The 16,791-nt window shown below is 43.3% G+C and overlaps 28 non-coding genes across 28 annotated transcripts; 14 read left to right on the top strand and 14 right to left on the bottom strand.

Moving 5' to 3' along the window:
- Window positions 1-651: 651 nt before the first annotated feature.
- On the bottom strand, window positions 652-723 carry trnaw-cca (transfer RNA tryptophan (anticodon CCA)). Its single transcript has one exon. It is a non-coding gene; the product is annotated as a tRNA-Trp (tRNA).
- Window positions 724-889: 166 nt separating this feature from the next.
- trnak-uuu (transfer RNA lysine (anticodon UUU)) lies at window positions 890-962 on the top strand. Its single transcript has one exon. It is a non-coding gene; the product is annotated as a tRNA-Lys (tRNA).
- An 880-nt stretch (window positions 963-1,842) lies between these two features.
- trnaw-cca (transfer RNA tryptophan (anticodon CCA)) lies at window positions 1,843-1,914 on the bottom strand. The gene has a single exon. It is a non-coding gene; the product is annotated as a tRNA-Trp (tRNA).
- A 166-nt stretch (window positions 1,915-2,080) lies between these two features.
- Window positions 2,081-2,153, top strand: trnak-uuu (transfer RNA lysine (anticodon UUU)). Its single transcript has one exon. It is a non-coding gene; the product is annotated as a tRNA-Lys (tRNA).
- An 880-nt stretch (window positions 2,154-3,033) lies between these two features.
- Window positions 3,034-3,105, bottom strand: trnaw-cca (transfer RNA tryptophan (anticodon CCA)). Its single transcript has one exon. It is a non-coding gene; the product is annotated as a tRNA-Trp (tRNA).
- A 166-nt stretch (window positions 3,106-3,271) lies between these two features.
- On the top strand, window positions 3,272-3,344 carry trnak-uuu (transfer RNA lysine (anticodon UUU)). Its single transcript has one exon. It is a non-coding gene; the product is annotated as a tRNA-Lys (tRNA).
- An 880-nt stretch (window positions 3,345-4,224) lies between these two features.
- On the bottom strand, window positions 4,225-4,296 carry trnaw-cca (transfer RNA tryptophan (anticodon CCA)). The gene has a single exon. It is a non-coding gene; the product is annotated as a tRNA-Trp (tRNA).
- A 166-nt stretch (window positions 4,297-4,462) lies between these two features.
- trnak-uuu (transfer RNA lysine (anticodon UUU)) lies at window positions 4,463-4,535 on the top strand. Its single transcript has one exon. It is a non-coding gene; the product is annotated as a tRNA-Lys (tRNA).
- Window positions 4,536-5,415: 880 nt separating this feature from the next.
- On the bottom strand, window positions 5,416-5,487 carry trnaw-cca (transfer RNA tryptophan (anticodon CCA)). Its single transcript has one exon. It is a non-coding gene; the product is annotated as a tRNA-Trp (tRNA).
- A 166-nt stretch (window positions 5,488-5,653) lies between these two features.
- trnak-uuu (transfer RNA lysine (anticodon UUU)) lies at window positions 5,654-5,726 on the top strand. Its single transcript has one exon. It is a non-coding gene; the product is annotated as a tRNA-Lys (tRNA).
- An 880-nt stretch (window positions 5,727-6,606) lies between these two features.
- On the bottom strand, window positions 6,607-6,678 carry trnaw-cca (transfer RNA tryptophan (anticodon CCA)). The gene has a single exon. It is a non-coding gene; the product is annotated as a tRNA-Trp (tRNA).
- Window positions 6,679-6,844: 166 nt separating this feature from the next.
- trnak-uuu (transfer RNA lysine (anticodon UUU)) lies at window positions 6,845-6,917 on the top strand. Its single transcript has one exon. It is a non-coding gene; the product is annotated as a tRNA-Lys (tRNA).
- Window positions 6,918-7,797: 880 nt separating this feature from the next.
- trnaw-cca (transfer RNA tryptophan (anticodon CCA)) lies at window positions 7,798-7,869 on the bottom strand. The gene has a single exon. It is a non-coding gene; the product is annotated as a tRNA-Trp (tRNA).
- Window positions 7,870-8,035: 166 nt separating this feature from the next.
- Window positions 8,036-8,108, top strand: trnak-uuu (transfer RNA lysine (anticodon UUU)). The gene has a single exon. It is a non-coding gene; the product is annotated as a tRNA-Lys (tRNA).
- An 880-nt stretch (window positions 8,109-8,988) lies between these two features.
- On the bottom strand, window positions 8,989-9,060 carry trnaw-cca (transfer RNA tryptophan (anticodon CCA)). The gene has a single exon. It is a non-coding gene; the product is annotated as a tRNA-Trp (tRNA).
- Window positions 9,061-9,226: 166 nt separating this feature from the next.
- Window positions 9,227-9,299, top strand: trnak-uuu (transfer RNA lysine (anticodon UUU)). The gene has a single exon. It is a non-coding gene; the product is annotated as a tRNA-Lys (tRNA).
- Window positions 9,300-10,178: 879 nt separating this feature from the next.
- On the bottom strand, window positions 10,179-10,250 carry trnaw-cca (transfer RNA tryptophan (anticodon CCA)). Its single transcript has one exon. It is a non-coding gene; the product is annotated as a tRNA-Trp (tRNA).
- A 166-nt stretch (window positions 10,251-10,416) lies between these two features.
- On the top strand, window positions 10,417-10,489 carry trnak-uuu (transfer RNA lysine (anticodon UUU)). Its single transcript has one exon. It is a non-coding gene; the product is annotated as a tRNA-Lys (tRNA).
- An 880-nt stretch (window positions 10,490-11,369) lies between these two features.
- On the bottom strand, window positions 11,370-11,441 carry trnaw-cca (transfer RNA tryptophan (anticodon CCA)). The gene has a single exon. It is a non-coding gene; the product is annotated as a tRNA-Trp (tRNA).
- Window positions 11,442-11,607: 166 nt separating this feature from the next.
- On the top strand, window positions 11,608-11,680 carry trnak-uuu (transfer RNA lysine (anticodon UUU)). Its single transcript has one exon. It is a non-coding gene; the product is annotated as a tRNA-Lys (tRNA).
- An 879-nt stretch (window positions 11,681-12,559) lies between these two features.
- Window positions 12,560-12,631, bottom strand: trnaw-cca (transfer RNA tryptophan (anticodon CCA)). Its single transcript has one exon. It is a non-coding gene; the product is annotated as a tRNA-Trp (tRNA).
- A 166-nt stretch (window positions 12,632-12,797) lies between these two features.
- On the top strand, window positions 12,798-12,870 carry trnak-uuu (transfer RNA lysine (anticodon UUU)). Its single transcript has one exon. It is a non-coding gene; the product is annotated as a tRNA-Lys (tRNA).
- An 881-nt stretch (window positions 12,871-13,751) lies between these two features.
- trnaw-cca (transfer RNA tryptophan (anticodon CCA)) lies at window positions 13,752-13,823 on the bottom strand. The gene has a single exon. It is a non-coding gene; the product is annotated as a tRNA-Trp (tRNA).
- Window positions 13,824-13,989: 166 nt separating this feature from the next.
- On the top strand, window positions 13,990-14,062 carry trnak-uuu (transfer RNA lysine (anticodon UUU)). Its single transcript has one exon. It is a non-coding gene; the product is annotated as a tRNA-Lys (tRNA).
- An 881-nt stretch (window positions 14,063-14,943) lies between these two features.
- On the bottom strand, window positions 14,944-15,015 carry trnaw-cca (transfer RNA tryptophan (anticodon CCA)). The gene has a single exon. It is a non-coding gene; the product is annotated as a tRNA-Trp (tRNA).
- Window positions 15,016-15,181: 166 nt separating this feature from the next.
- Window positions 15,182-15,254, top strand: trnak-uuu (transfer RNA lysine (anticodon UUU)). The gene has a single exon. It is a non-coding gene; the product is annotated as a tRNA-Lys (tRNA).
- Window positions 15,255-16,129: 875 nt separating this feature from the next.
- On the bottom strand, window positions 16,130-16,201 carry trnaw-cca (transfer RNA tryptophan (anticodon CCA)). Its single transcript has one exon. It is a non-coding gene; the product is annotated as a tRNA-Trp (tRNA).
- Window positions 16,202-16,366: 165 nt separating this feature from the next.
- Window positions 16,367-16,439, top strand: trnak-uuu (transfer RNA lysine (anticodon UUU)). The gene has a single exon. It is a non-coding gene; the product is annotated as a tRNA-Lys (tRNA).
- The last annotated feature ends 352 nt before the right edge of the window (window positions 16,440-16,791 follow it).

The following is a 16,791-nucleotide window of genomic DNA, read 5'->3' as shown; positions in this document are numbered from 1 at the left end:
CAATAGAAAGGAAAAACAACGAGGGGTGCGCACTCGGTCACGCTCGCAAACCAGCACTGCATGCTTCCTAAGCACTGACAGAAAGGTCTCGTTCTTCTTAATTTTTCAGATAAGAAGCCTGAAAGAATGTCTAAAGACTGTTGACATCTAGTGGAAGCCATAGGAACTGCAATCTGGGTCCGAACCCATTAGAAACTCAATAGGCATTCAATTGAAAACTACCCACATCAAAAAAAATCCCACTTCCTGGATTGATTTTCCTCAGGTTTTTGCCTGCCGTATCAGTTCTGTTATACGCACAGACGCGATTTTAACAGTTTTGGAAACTAGAGTGTTTAATATCCACATCTACCAATTATATGCATATCTGAGCTTCTGGGTCTGAGTAACAGGGCACGCTTCTCATCCATATGCCGAAATACTGCCTCCAAGCCAAAAGAAGTTAAACTCCTTGTTCGAAGACTGATTTAAGTCTGTCAATCACACAGCATCATCTGATTTAGGAATTTGCAGTGTGCCATGCTTCTGTGAGAGACAATTATCATCTTAAGCAGCATTGGTTTGGTGGTTTTTGTAAAGCCACATTAGTTCTTGTGCTGATTCATTGACTTCGCTGTTTAAAGAAGGCAGATATTGCACACATAAAATCCCTGACCACGACGTGATTTGAACACGCAACCTTCTGATCTGGAGTCAGACGCGCTACCTTTGCGCCACGAGGTCTTGTACAATGTGTTTTTTGGAGGGGATGCCTAGTTCAGATTTTGTTGACTGTATCATTTGGAATGAAGACCTGGTTCTCTGGGGAACTGTACCATCTGACAATGCCCCCTCGTCAGCACGTGCCTCTGCCCGGCAGGTTAGGTGTATGAAAATAAGAAAAAGCAGAGCCCGGATAGCTCAGTCGGTAGAGCATCAGACTTTTAATCTGAGGGTCCAGGGTTCAAGTCCCTGTTCGGGCGATGCTTTAATGTTCACATTTCTTCACTACGCTGTCTTTCTGAACTTGCATTTTCCTTGACTTTCCATGACCTGTTCGACCTGTGGACAAAACACTCCCAGAGCCAAAACAGCTTAGTCTGAAGACATCCTCATAGTACCGATAAAGTTTGTCAAACCATGTTAAAATGAATCCTCAGGTTGTCGATTGTCTTAATAATCGATCATATTTCAACCGGACAATAGCGTATTCAATAGAAAGGAAAAACAACGAGGGGTGCGCACTCGGTCACGCTCGCAAACCAGCACTGCATGCTTCCTAAGCACTGACAGAAAGGTCTCGTTCTTCTTAATTTTTCAGATAAGAAGCCTGAAAGAATGTCTAAAGACTGTTGACATCTAGTGGAAGCCATAGGAACTGCAATCTGGGTCCGAACCCATTAGAAACTCAATAGGCATTCAATTGAAAACTACCCACATCAAAAAAAATCCCACTTCCTGGATTGATTTTCCTCAGGTTTTTGCCTGCCGTATCAGTTCTGTTATACGCACAGACGCGATTTTAACAGTTTTGGAAACTAGAGTGTTTAATATCCACATCTACCAATTATATGCATATCTGAGCTTCTGGGTCTGAGTAACAGGGCACGCTTCTCATCCATATGCCGAAATACTGCCTCCAAGCCAAAAGAAGTTAAACTCCTTGTTCGAAGACTGATTTAAGTCTGTCAATCACACAGCATCATCTGATTTAGGAATTTGCAGTGTGCCATGCTTCTGTGAGAGACAATTATCATCTTAAGCAGCATTGGTTTGGTGGTTTTTGTAAAGCCACATTAGTTCTTGTGCTGATTCATTGACTTCGCTGTTTAAAGAAGGCAGATATTGCACACATAAAATCCCTGACCACGACGTGATTTGAACACGCAACCTTCTGATCTGGAGTCAGACGCGCTACCTTTGCGCCACGAGGTCTTGTACAATGTGTTTTTTGGAGGGGATGCCTAGTTCAGATTTTGTTGACTGTATCATTTGGAATGAAGACCTGGTTCTCTGGGGAACTGTACCATCTGACAATGCCCCCTCGTCAGCACGTGCCTCTGCCCGGCAGGTTAGGTGTATGAAAATAAGAAAAAGCAGAGCCCGGATAGCTCAGTCGGTAGAGCATCAGACTTTTAATCTGAGGGTCCAGGGTTCAAGTCCCTGTTCGGGCGATGCTTTAATGTTCACATTTCTTCACTACGCTGTCTTTCTGAACTTGCATTTTCCTTGACTTTCCATGACCTGTTCGACCTGTGGACAAAACACTCCCAGAGCCAAAACAGCTTAGTCTGAAGACATCCTCATAGTACCGATAAAGTTTGTCAAACCATGTTAAAATGAATCCTCAGGTTGTCGATTGTCTTAATAATCGATCATATTTCAACCGGACAATAGCGTATTCAATAGAAAGGAAAAACAACGAGGGGTGCGCACTCGGTCACGCTCGCAAACCAGCACTGCATGCTTCCTAAGCACTGACAGAAAGGTCTCGTTCTTCTTAATTTTTCAGATAAGAAGCCTGAAAGAATGTCTAAAGACTGTTGACATCTAGTGGAAGCCATAGGAACTGCAATCTGGGTCCGAACCCATTAGAAACTCAATAGGCATTCAATTGAAAACTACCCACATCAAAAAAAATCCCACTTCCTGGATTGATTTTCCTCAGGTTTTTGCCTGCCGTATCAGTTCTGTTATACGCACAGACGCGATTTTAACAGTTTTGGAAACTAGAGTGTTTAATATCCACATCTACCAATTATATGCATATCTGAGCTTCTGGGTCTGAGTAACAGGGCACGCTTCTCATCCATATGCCGAAATACTGCCTCCAAGCCAAAAGAAGTTAAACTCCTTGTTCGAAGACTGATTTAAGTCTGTCAATCACACAGCATCATCTGATTTAGGAATTTGCAGTGTGCCATGCTTCTGTGAGAGACAATTATCATCTTAAGCAGCATTGGTTTGGTGGTTTTTGTAAAGCCACATTAGTTCTTGTGCTGATTCATTGACTTCGCTGTTTAAAGAAGGCAGATATTGCACACATAAAATCCCTGACCACGACGTGATTTGAACACGCAACCTTCTGATCTGGAGTCAGACGCGCTACCTTTGCGCCACGAGGTCTTGTACAATGTGTTTTTTGGAGGGGATGCCTAGTTCAGATTTTGTTGACTGTATCATTTGGAATGAAGACCTGGTTCTCTGGGGAACTGTACCATCTGACAATGCCCCCTCGTCAGCACGTGCCTCTGCCCGGCAGGTTAGGTGTATGAAAATAAGAAAAAGCAGAGCCCGGATAGCTCAGTCGGTAGAGCATCAGACTTTTAATCTGAGGGTCCAGGGTTCAAGTCCCTGTTCGGGCGATGCTTTAATGTTCACATTTCTTCACTACGCTGTCTTTCTGAACTTGCATTTTCCTTGACTTTCCATGACCTGTTCGACCTGTGGACAAAACACTCCCAGAGCCAAAACAGCTTAGTCTGAAGACATCCTCATAGTACCGATAAAGTTTGTCAAACCATGTTAAAATGAATCCTCAGGTTGTCGATTGTCTTAATAATCGATCATATTTCAACCGGACAATAGCGTATTCAATAGAAAGGAAAAACAACGAGGGGTGCGCACTCGGTCACGCTCGCAAACCAGCACTGCATGCTTCCTAAGCACTGACAGAAAGGTCTCGTTCTTCTTAATTTTTCAGATAAGAAGCCTGAAAGAATGTCTAAAGACTGTTGACATCTAGTGGAAGCCATAGGAACTGCAATCTGGGTCCGAACCCATTAGAAACTCAATAGGCATTCAATTGAAAACTACCCACATCAAAAAAAATCCCACTTCCTGGATTGATTTTCCTCAGGTTTTTGCCTGCCGTATCAGTTCTGTTATACGCACAGACGCGATTTTAACAGTTTTGGAAACTAGAGTGTTTAATATCCACATCTACCAATTATATGCATATCTGAGCTTCTGGGTCTGAGTAACAGGGCACGCTTCTCATCCATATGCCGAAATACTGCCTCCAAGCCAAAAGAAGTTAAACTCCTTGTTCGAAGACTGATTTAAGTCTGTCAATCACACAGCATCATCTGATTTAGGAATTTGCAGTGTGCCATGCTTCTGTGAGAGACAATTATCATCTTAAGCAGCATTGGTTTGGTGGTTTTTGTAAAGCCACATTAGTTCTTGTGCTGATTCATTGACTTCGCTGTTTAAAGAAGGCAGATATTGCACACATAAAATCCCTGACCACGACGTGATTTGAACACGCAACCTTCTGATCTGGAGTCAGACGCGCTACCTTTGCGCCACGAGGTCTTGTACAATGTGTTTTTTGGAGGGGATGCCTAGTTCAGATTTTGTTGACTGTATCATTTGGAATGAAGACCTGGTTCTCTGGGGAACTGTACCATCTGACAATGCCCCCTCGTCAGCACGTGCCTCTGCCCGGCAGGTTAGGTGTATGAAAATAAGAAAAAGCAGAGCCCGGATAGCTCAGTCGGTAGAGCATCAGACTTTTAATCTGAGGGTCCAGGGTTCAAGTCCCTGTTCGGGCGATGCTTTAATGTTCACATTTCTTCACTACGCTGTCTTTCTGAACTTGCATTTTCCTTGACTTTCCATGACCTGTTCGACCTGTGGACAAAACACTCCCAGAGCCAAAACAGCTTAGTCTGAAGACATCCTCATAGTACCGATAAAGTTTGTCAAACCATGTTAAAATGAATCCTCAGGTTGTCGATTGTCTTAATAATCGATCATATTTCAACCGGACAATAGCGTATTCAATAGAAAGGAAAAACAACGAGGGGTGCGCACTCGGTCACGCTCGCAAACCAGCACTGCATGCTTCCTAAGCACTGACAGAAAGGTCTCGTTCTTCTTAATTTTTCAGATAAGAAGCCTGAAAGAATGTCTAAAGACTGTTGACATCTAGTGGAAGCCATAGGAACTGCAATCTGGGTCCGAACCCATTAGAAACTCAATAGGCATTCAATTGAAAACTACCCACATCAAAAAAAATCCCACTTCCTGGATTGATTTTCCTCAGGTTTTTGCCTGCCGTATCAGTTCTGTTATACGCACAGACGCGATTTTAACAGTTTTGGAAACTAGAGTGTTTAATATCCACATCTACCAATTATATGCATATCTGAGCTTCTGGGTCTGAGTAACAGGGCACGCTTCTCATCCATATGCCGAAATACTGCCTCCAAGCCAAAAGAAGTTAAACTCCTTGTTCGAAGACTGATTTAAGTCTGTCAATCACACAGCATCATCTGATTTAGGAATTTGCAGTGTGCCATGCTTCTGTGAGAGACAATTATCATCTTAAGCAGCATTGGTTTGGTGGTTTTTGTAAAGCCACATTAGTTCTTGTGCTGATTCATTGACTTCGCTGTTTAAAGAAGGCAGATATTGCACACATAAAATCCCTGACCACGACGTGATTTGAACACGCAACCTTCTGATCTGGAGTCAGACGCGCTACCTTTGCGCCACGAGGTCTTGTACAATGTGTTTTTTGGAGGGGATGCCTAGTTCAGATTTTGTTGACTGTATCATTTGGAATGAAGACCTGGTTCTCTGGGGAACTGTACCATCTGACAATGCCCCCTCGTCAGCACGTGCCTCTGCCCGGCAGGTTAGGTGTATGAAAATAAGAAAAAGCAGAGCCCGGATAGCTCAGTCGGTAGAGCATCAGACTTTTAATCTGAGGGTCCAGGGTTCAAGTCCCTGTTCGGGCGATGCTTTAATGTTCACATTTCTTCACTACGCTGTCTTTCTGAACTTGCATTTTCCTTGACTTTCCATGACCTGTTCGACCTGTGGACAAAACACTCCCAGAGCCAAAACAGCTTAGTCTGAAGACATCCTCATAGTACCGATAAAGTTTGTCAAACCATGTTAAAATGAATCCTCAGGTTGTCGATTGTCTTAATAATCGATCATATTTCAACCGGACAATAGCGTATTCAATAGAAAGGAAAAACAACGAGGGGTGCGCACTCGGTCACGCTCGCAAACCAGCACTGCATGCTTCCTAAGCACTGACAGAAAGGTCTCGTTCTTCTTAATTTTTCAGATAAGAAGCCTGAAAGAATGTCTAAAGACTGTTGACATCTAGTGGAAGCCATAGGAACTGCAATCTGGGTCCGAACCCATTAGAAACTCAATAGGCATTCAATTGAAAACTACCCACATCAAAAAAAATCCCACTTCCTGGATTGATTTTCCTCAGGTTTTTGCCTGCCGTATCAGTTCTGTTATACGCACAGACGCGATTTTAACAGTTTTGGAAACTAGAGTGTTTAATATCCACATCTACCAATTATATGCATATCTGAGCTTCTGGGTCTGAGTAACAGGGCACGCTTCTCATCCATATGCCGAAATACTGCCTCCAAGCCAAAAGAAGTTAAACTCCTTGTTCGAAGACTGATTTAAGTCTGTCAATCACACAGCATCATCTGATTTAGGAATTTGCAGTGTGCCATGCTTCTGTGAGAGACAATTATCATCTTAAGCAGCATTGGTTTGGTGGTTTTTGTAAAGCCACATTAGTTCTTGTGCTGATTCATTGACTTCGCTGTTTAAAGAAGGCAGATATTGCACACATAAAATCCCTGACCACGACGTGATTTGAACACGCAACCTTCTGATCTGGAGTCAGACGCGCTACCTTTGCGCCACGAGGTCTTGTACAATGTGTTTTTTGGAGGGGATGCCTAGTTCAGATTTTGTTGACTGTATCATTTGGAATGAAGACCTGGTTCTCTGGGGAACTGTACCATCTGACAATGCCCCCTCGTCAGCACGTGCCTCTGCCCGGCAGGTTAGGTGTATGAAAATAAGAAAAAGCAGAGCCCGGATAGCTCAGTCGGTAGAGCATCAGACTTTTAATCTGAGGGTCCAGGGTTCAAGTCCCTGTTCGGGCGATGCTTTAATGTTCACATTTCTTCACTACGCTGTCTTTCTGAACTTGCATTTTCCTTGACTTTCCATGACCTGTTCGACCTGTGGACAAAACACTCCCAGAGCCAAAACAGCTTAGTCTGAAGACATCCTCATAGTACCGATAAAGTTTGTCAAACCATGTTAAAATGAATCCTCAGGTTGTCGATTGTCTTAATAATCGATCATATTTCAACCGGACAATAGCGTATTCAATAGAAAGGAAAAACAACGAGGGGTGCGCACTCGGTCACGCTCGCAAACCAGCACTGCATGCTTCCTAAGCACTGACAGAAAGGTCTCGTTCTTCTTAATTTTTCAGATAAGAAGCCTGAAAGAATGTCTAAAGACTGTTGACATCTAGTGGAAGCCATAGGAACTGCAATCTGGGTCCGAACCCATTAGAAACTCAATAGGCATTCAATTGAAAACTACCCACATCAAAAAAAATCCCACTTCCTGGATTGATTTTCCTCAGGTTTTTGCCTGCCGTATCAGTTCTGTTATACGCACAGACGCGATTTTAACAGTTTTGGAAACTAGAGTGTTTAATATCCACATCTACCAATTATATGCATATCTGAGCTTCTGGGTCTGAGTAACAGGGCACGCTTCTCATCCATATGCCGAAATACTGCCTCCAAGCCAAAAGAAGTTAAACTCCTTGTTCGAAGACTGATTTAAGTCTGTCAATCACACAGCATCATCTGATTTAGGAATTTGCAGTGTGCCATGCTTCTGTGAGAGACAATTATCATCTTAAGCAGCATTGGTTTGGTGGTTTTTGTAAAGCCACATTAGTTCTTGTGCTGATTCATTGACTTCGCTGTTTAAAGAAGGCAGATATTGCACACATAAAATCCCTGACCACGACGTGATTTGAACACGCAACCTTCTGATCTGGAGTCAGACGCGCTACCTTTGCGCCACGAGGTCTTGTACAATGTGTTTTTTGGAGGGGATGCCTAGTTCAGATTTTGTTGACTGTATCATTTGGAATGAAGACCTGGTTCTCTGGGGAACTGTACCATCTGACAATGCCCCCTCGTCAGCACGTGCCTCTGCCCGGCAGGTTAGGTGTATGAAAATAAGAAAAAGCAGAGCCCGGATAGCTCAGTCGGTAGAGCATCAGACTTTTAATCTGAGGGTCCAGGGTTCAAGTCCCTGTTCGGGCGATGCTTTAATGTTCACATTTCTTCACTACGCTGTCTTTCTGAACTTGCATTTTCCTTGACTTTCCATGACCTGTTCGACCTGTGGACAAAACACTCCCAGAGCCAAAACAGCTTAGTCTGAAGACATCCTCATAGTACCGATAAAGTTTGTCAAACCATGTTAAAATGAATCCTCAGGTTGTCGATTGTCTTAATAATCGATCATATTTCAACCGGACAATAGCGTATTCAATAGAAAGGAAAAACAACGAGGGGTGCGCACTCGGTCACGCTCGCAAACCAGCACTGCATGCTTCCTAAGCACTGACAGAAAGGTCTCGTTCTTCTTAATTTTTCAGATAAGAAGCCTGAAAGAATGTCTAAAGACTGTTGACATCTAGTGGAAGCCATAGGAACTGCAATCTGGGTCCGAACCCATTAGAAACTCAATAGGCATTCAATTGAAAACTACCCACATCAAAAAAAATCCCACTTCCTGGATTGATTTTCCTCAGGTTTTTGCCTGCCGTATCAGTTCTGTTATACGCACAGACGCGATTTTAACAGTTTTGGAAACTAGAGTGTTTAATATCCACATCTACCAATTATATGCATATCTGAGCTTCTGGGTCTGAGTAACAGGGCACGCTTCTCATCCATATGCCGAAATACTGCCTCCAAGCCAAAAGAAGTTAAACTCCTTGTTCGAAGACTGATTTAAGTCTGTCAATCACACAGCATCATCTGATTTAGGAATTTGCAGTGTGCCATGCTTCTGTGAGAGACAATTATCATCTTAAGCAGCATTGGTTTGGTGGTTTTTGTAAAGCCACATTAGTTCTTGTGCTGATTCATTGACTTCGCTGTTTAAAGAAGGCAGATATTGCACACATAAAATCCCTGACCACGACGTGATTTGAACACGCAACCTTCTGATCTGGAGTCAGACGCGCTACCTTTGCGCCACGAGGTCTTGTACAATGTGTTTTTTGGAGGGGATGCCTAGTTCAGATTTTGTTGACTGTATCATTTGGAATGAAGACCTGGTTCTCTGGGGAACTGTACCATCTGACAATGCCCCCTCGTCAGCACGTGCCTCTGCCCGGCAGGTTAGGTGTATGAAAATAAGAAAAAGCAGAGCCCGGATAGCTCAGTCGGTAGAGCATCAGACTTTTAATCTGAGGGTCCAGGGTTCAAGTCCCTGTTCGGGCGATGCTTTAATGTTCACATTTCTTCACTACGCTGTCTTTCTGAACTTGCATTTTCCTTGACTTTCCATGACCTGTTCGACCTGTGGACAAAACACTCCCAGAGCCAAAACAGCTTAGTCTGAAGACATCCTCATAGTACCGATAAAGTTTGTCAAACCATGTTAAAATGAATCCTCAGGTTGTCGATTGTCTTAATAATCGATCATATTTCAACCGGACAATAGCGTATTCAATAGAAAGGAAAAACAACGAGGGGTGCGCACTCGGTCACGCTCGCAAACCAGCACTGCATGCTTCCTAAGCACTGACAGAAAGGTCTCGTTCTTCTTAATTTTTCAGATAAGAAGCCTGAAAGAATGTCTAAAGACTGTTGACATCTAGTGGAAGCCATAGGAACTGCAATCTGGGTCCGAACCCATTAGAAACTCAATAGGCATTCAATTGAAAACTACCCACATCAAAAAAAATCCCACTTCCTGGATTGATTTTCCTCAGGTTTTTGCCTGCCGTATCAGTTCTGTTATACGCACAGACGCGATTTTAACAGTTTTGGAAACTAGAGTGTTTAATATCCACATCTACCAATTATATGCATATCTGAGCTTCTGGGTCTGAGTAACAGGGCACGCTTCTCATCCATATGCCGAAATACTGCCTCCAAGCCAAAAGAAGTTAAACTCCTTGTTCGAAGACTGATTTAAGTCTGTCAATCACACAGCATCATCTGATTTAGGAATTTGCAGTGTGCCATGCTTCTGTGAGAGACAATTATCATCTTAAGCAGCATTGGTTTGGTGGTTTTGTAAAGCCACATTAGTTCTTGTGCTGATTCATTGACTTCGCTGTGTAAAGAAGGCAGATATTGCACACATAAAATCCCTGACCACGACGTGATTTGAACACGCAACCTTCTGATCTGGAGTCAGACGCGCTACCTTTGCGCCACGAGGTCTTGTACAATGTGTTTTTTGGAGGGGATGCCTAGTTCAGATTTTGTTGACTGTATCATTTGGAATGAAGACCTGGTTCTCTGGGGAACTGTACCATCTGACAATGCCCCCTCGTCAGCACGTGCCTCTGCCCGGCAGGTTAGGTGTATGAAAATAAGAAAAAGCAGAGCCCGGATAGCTCAGTCGGTAGAGCATCAGACTTTTAATCTGAGGGTCCAGGGTTCAAGTCCCTGTTCGGGCGATGCTTTAATGTTCACATTTCTTCACTACGCTGTCTTTCTGAACTTGCATTTTCCTTGACTTTCCATGACCTGTTCGACCTGTGGACAAAACACTCCCAGAGCCAAAACAGCTTAGTCTGAAGACATCCTCATAGTACCGATAAAGTTTGTCAAACCATGTTAAAATGAATCCTCAGGTTGTCGATTGTCTTAATAATCGATCATATTTCAACCGGACAATAGCGTATTCAATAGAAAGGAAAAACAACGAGGGGTGCGCACTCGGTCACGCTCGCAAACCAGCACTGCATGCTTCCTAAGCACTGACAGAAAGGTCTCGTTCTTCTTAATTTTTCAGATAAGAAGCCTGAAAGAATGTCTAAAGACTGTTGACATCTAGTGGAAGCCATAGGAACTGCAATCTGGGTCCGAACCCATTAGAAACTCAATAGGCATTCAATTGAAAACTACCCACATCAAAAAAAATCCCACTTCCTGGATTGATTTTCCTCAGGTTTTTGCCTGCCGTATCAGTTCTGTTATACGCACAGACGCGATTTTAACAGTTTTGGAAACTAGAGTGTTTAATATCCACATCTACCAATTATATGCATATCTGAGCTTCTGGGTCTGAGTAACAGGGCACGCTTCTCATCCATATGCCGAAATACTGCCTCCAAGCCAAAAGAAGTTAAACTCCTTGTTCGAAGACTGATTTAAGTCTGTCAATCACACAGCATCATCTGATTTAGGAATTTGCAGTGTGCCATGCTTCTGTGAGAGACAATTATCATCTTAAGCAGCATTGGTTTGGTGGTTTTTGTAAAGCCACATTAGTTCTTGTGCTGATTCATTGACTTCGCTGTTTAAAGAAGGCAGATATTGCACACATAAAATCCCTGACCACGACGTGATTTGAACACGCAACCTTCTGATCTGGAGTCAGACGCGCTACCTTTGCGCCACGAGGTCTTGTACAATGTGTTTTTTGGAGGGGATGCCTAGTTCAGATTTTGTTGACTGTATCATTTGGAATGAAGACCTGGTTCTCTGGGGAACTGTACCATCTGACAATGCCCCCTCGTCAGCACGTGCCTCTGCCCGGCAGGTTAGGTGTATGAAAATAAGAAAAAGCAGAGCCCGGATAGCTCAGTCGGTAGAGCATCAGACTTTTAATCTGAGGGTCCAGGGTTCAAGTCCCTGTTCGGGCGATGCTTTAATGTTCACATTTCTTCACTACGCTGTCTTTCTGAACTTGCATTTTCCTTGACTTTCCATGACCTGTTCGACCTGTGGACAAAACACTCCCAGAGCCAAAACAGCTTAGTCTGAAGACATCCTCATAGTACCGATAAAGTTTGTCAAACCATGTTAAAATGAATCCTCAGGTTGTCGATTGTCTTAATAATCGATCATATTTCAACCGGACAATAGCGTATTCAATAGAAAGGAAAAACAACGAGGGGTGCGCACTCGGTCACGCTCGCAAACCAGCACTGCATGCTTCCTAAGCACTGACAGAAAGGTCTCGTTCTTCTTAATTTTTCAGATAAGAAGCCTGAAAGAATGTCTAAAGACTGTTGACATCTAGTGGAAGCCATAGGAACTGCAATCTGGGTCCGAACCCATTAGAAACTCAATAGGCATTCAATTGAAAACTACCCACATCAAAAAAAATCCCACTTCCTGGATTGATTTTCCTCAGGTTTTTGCCTGCCGTATCAGTTCTGTTATACGCACAGACGCGATTTTAACAGTTTTGGAAACTAGAGTGTTTAATATCCACATCTACCAATTATATGCATATCTGAGCTTCTGGGTCTGAGTAACAGGGCACGCTTCTCATCCATATGCCGAAATACTGCCTCCAAGCCAAAAGAAGTTAAACTCCTTGTTCGAAGACTGATTTAAGTCTGTCAATCACACAGCATCATCTGATTTAGGAATTTGCAGTGTGCCATGCTTCTGTGAGAGACAATTATCATCTTAAGCAGCATTGGTTTGGTGGTTTTGTAAAGCCACATTAGTTCTTGTGCTGATTCATTGACTTCGCTGTGTAAAGAAGGCAGATATTGCACACATAAAATCCCTGACCACGACGTGATTTGAACACGCAACCTTCTGATCTGGAGTCAGACGCGCTACCTTTGCGCCACGAGGTCTTGTACAATGTGTTTTTTGGAGGGGATGCCTAGTTCAGATTTTGTTGACTGTATCATTTGGAATGAAGACCTGGTTCTCTGGGGAACTGTACCATCTGACAATGCCCCCTCGTCAGCACGTGCCTCTGCCCGGCAGGTTAGGTGTATGAAAATAAGAAAAAGCAGAGCCCGGATAGCTCAGTCGGTAGAGCATCAGACTTTTAATCTGAGGGTCCAGGGTTCAAGTCCCTGTTCGGGCGATGCTTTAATGTTCACATTTCTTCACTACGCTGTCTTTCTGAACTTGCATTTTCCTTGACTTTCCATGACCTGTTCGACCTGTGGACAAAACACTCCCAGAGCCAAAACAGCTTAGTCTGAAGACATCCTCATAGTACCGATAAAGTTTGTCAAACCATGTTAAAATGAATCCTCAGGTTGTCGATTGTCTTAATAATCGATCATATTTCAACCGGACAATAGCGTATTCAATAGAAAGGAAAAACAACGAGGGGTGCGCACTCGGTCACGCTCGCAAACCAGCACTGCATGCTTCCTAAGCACTGACAGAAAGGTCTCGTTCTTCTTAATTTTTCAGATAAGAAGCCTGAAAGAATGTCTAAAGACTGTTGACATCTAGTGGAAGCCATAGGAACTGCAATCTGGGTCCGAACCCATTAGAAACTCAATAGGCATTCAATTGAAAACTACCCACATCAAAAAAAATCCCACTTCCTGGATTGATTTTCCTCAGGTTTTTGCCTGCCGTATCAGTTCTGTTATACGCACAGACGCGATTTTAACAGTTTTGGAAACTAGAGTGTTTAATATCCACATCTACCAATTATATGCATATCTGAGCTTCTGGGTCTGAGTAACAGGGCACGCTTCTCATCCATATGCCGAAATACTGCCTCCAAGCCAAAAGAAGTTAAACTCCTTGTTCGAAGACTGATTTAAGTCTGTCAATCACACAGCATCATCTGATTTAGGAATTTGCAGTGTGCCATGCTTCTGTGAGAGACAATTATCATCTTAAGCAGCATTGGTTTGGTGGTTTATGTAAAGCCACATTAGGTTCTTGTGCTGATTCATTGACTTCGCTGTGTAAAGAAGGCAGATATTGCACACATAAAATCCCTGACCACGACGTGATTTGAACACGCAACCTTCTGATCTGGAGTCAGACGCGCTACCTTTGCGCCACGAGGTCTTGTACAATGTGTTTTTTGGAGGGGATGCCTAGTTCAGATTTTGTTGACTGTATCATTTGGAATGAAGACCTGGTTCTCTGGGGAACTGTACCATCTGACAATGCCCCCTCGTCAGCACGTGCCTCTGCCCGGCAGGTTAGGTGTATGAAAATAAGAAAAAGCAGAGCCCGGATAGCTCAGTCGGTAGAGCATCAGACTTTTAATCTGAGGGTCCAGGGTTCAAGTCCCTGTTCGGGCGATGCTTTAATGTTCACATTTCTTCACTACGCTGTCTTTCTGAACTTGCATTTTCCTTGACTTTCCATGACCTGTTCGACCTGTGGACAAAACACTCCCAGAGCCAAAACAGCTTAGTCTGAAGACATCCTCATAGTACCGATAAAGTTTGTCAAACCATGTTAAAATGAATCCTCAGGTTGTCGATTGTCTTAATAATCGATAATATTTCAACCGGACAATAGCGTATTCAATAGAAAGGAAAAACAACGAGGGGTGCGCACTCGGTCACGCTCGCAAACCAGCACTGCATGCTTCCTAAGCACTGACAGAAAGGTCTCGTTCTTCTTAATTTTTCAGATAAGAAGCCTGAAAGAATGTCTAAAGACTGTTGACATCTAGTGGAAGCCATAGGAACTGCAATCTGGGTCCGAACCCATTAGAAACTCAATAGGCATTCAATTGAAAACTACCCACATCAAAAAAAATCCCACTTCCTGGATTGATTTTCCTCAGGTTTTTGCCTGCCGTATCAGTTCTGTTATACGCACAGACGCGATTTTAACAGTTTTGGAAACTAGAGTGTTTAATATCCACATCTACCAATTATATGCATATCTGAGCTTCTGGGTCTGAGTAACAGGGCACGCTTCTCATCCATATGCCGAAATACTGCCTCCAAGCCAAAAGAAGTTAAACTCCTTGTTCGAAGACTGATTTAAGTCTGTCAATCACACAGCATCATCTGATTTAGGAATTTGCAGTGTGCCATGCTTCTGTGAGAGACAATTATCATCTTAAGCAGCATTGGTTTGGTGGTTTATGTAAAGCCACATTAGGTTCTTGTGCTGATTCATTGACTTCGCTGTGTAAAGAAGGCAGATATTGCACACATAAAATCCCTGACCACGACGTGATTTGAACACGCAACCTTCTGATCTGGAGTCAGACGCGCTACCTTTGCGCCACGAGGTCTTGTACAATGTGTTTTTTGGAGGGGATGCCTAGTTCAGATTTTGTTGACTGTATCATTTGGAATGAAGACCTGGTTCTCTGGGGAACTGTACCATCTGACAATGCCCCCTCGTCAGCACGTGCCTCTGCCCGGCAGGTTAGGTGTATGAAAATAAGAAAAAGCAGAGCCCGGATAGCTCAGTCGGTAGAGCATCAGACTTTTAATCTGAGGGTCCAGGGTTCAAGTCCCTGTTCGGGCGATGCTTTAATGTTCACATTTCTTCACTACGCTGTCTTTCTGAACTTGCATTTTCCTTGACTTTCCATGACATGTTCGACCTGTGGACAAAACACTCCCAGAGCCAAAACAGCTTAGTCTGAAGACATCCTCATAGTACCGATAAAGTTTGTCAAACCATGTTAAAATGAATCCTCAGGTTGTCGATTGTCTTAATAATCGATAATATTTCAACCGGACAATAGCGTATTCAATAGAAAGGAAAAACAACGAGGGGTGCGCACTCGGTCACGCTCGCAAACCAGCACTGCATGCTTCCTAAGCACTGACAGAAAGGTCTCGTTCTTCTTAATTTTTCAGAAAAGAAGCCTGAAAGAATGTCTAAAGACTGTTGACATCTAGTGGAAGCCATAGGAACTGCAATCTGGGTCCGAACCCATTAGAAACTCAATAGGCATTCAATTGAAAACTAGCCACATCAAAAAAAATCCCACTTCCTGGATTGATTTTCCTCAGGTTTTTGCCTGCCGTATCAGTTCTGTTATACGCACAGACGCGATTTTAACAGTTTTGGAAACTAGAGTGTTTAATATCCACATCTACCAATTATATGCATATCTGAGCTTCTGGGTCTGAGTAACAGGGCACGCTTCTCATCCATATGCCGAAATACTGCCTCCAAGCCAAAAGAAGTTAAACTCCTTGTTCGAGGACTGATTTAAGTCTGTCAATCACACAGCATCATCTGATTTAGGAATTTGCAGTGTGCTTCTGTGAGAGACAATTGTCATCTTAAGCAGCATTGGTTTGGTGGTTTATGTAAAGCCACATTGGTTCTTGTGCTGATTCATTGACTTCGCTGTGTAAAGAAGGCAGATATTGCACACATAAAATCCCTGACCACGACGTGATTTGAACACGCAACCTTCTGATCTGGAGTCAGACGCGCTACCTTTGCGCCACGAGGTCTTGTACAATGTGTTTTTTGGAGGGGATGCCTAGTTCAGATTTTGTTGACTGTATCATTTGGAATGAAGACCTGGTTCTCTGGGGAACTGTACCATCTGACAATGCCCCCTCGTCAGCACGTGCCTCTGCCCGGCAGGTAGGTGTATGAAAATAAGAAAAAGCAGAGCCCGGATAGCTCAGTCGGTAGAGCATCAGACTTTTAATCTGAGGGTCCAGGGTTCAAGTCCCTGTTCGGGCGATGCTTTAATGTTCACATTTCTTCACTACGCTGTCTTTCTGAACTTGCATTTTCCTTGACTTTCCATGACATGTTCGACCTGTGGACAAAACACTCCCAGAGCCAAAACAGCTTAGTCTGAAGACATCCTCATAGTACCGATAAAGTTTGTCAAACATGTCAAACCATGTTAAAATGAATCCTCAGGTTGTCGATTGTCTTAATAATCGATAATATTTCAACCGGACAATAGCGTATTCAATAGAAAGGAAAAACAACGAAGGGTGCGCACTCGGTCACGCTCGCAAACCAGCACTGCATGCTTCCTAAGCACTGACAGAAAGGTCTCGTTCTTCTTAATTTTTCAGAAAAG

The sequence above is a fragment of the Oncorhynchus kisutch genome, linkage group LG20, assembly GCF_002021735.2.
Source record: "Oncorhynchus kisutch isolate 150728-3 linkage group LG20, Okis_V2, whole genome shotgun sequence".
NCBI classification, from domain to species: Eukaryota; Metazoa; Chordata; class Actinopteri; order Salmoniformes; family Salmonidae; genus Oncorhynchus; species Oncorhynchus kisutch.
This window is presented reverse-complemented; position numbering and strand designations above follow the sequence as displayed.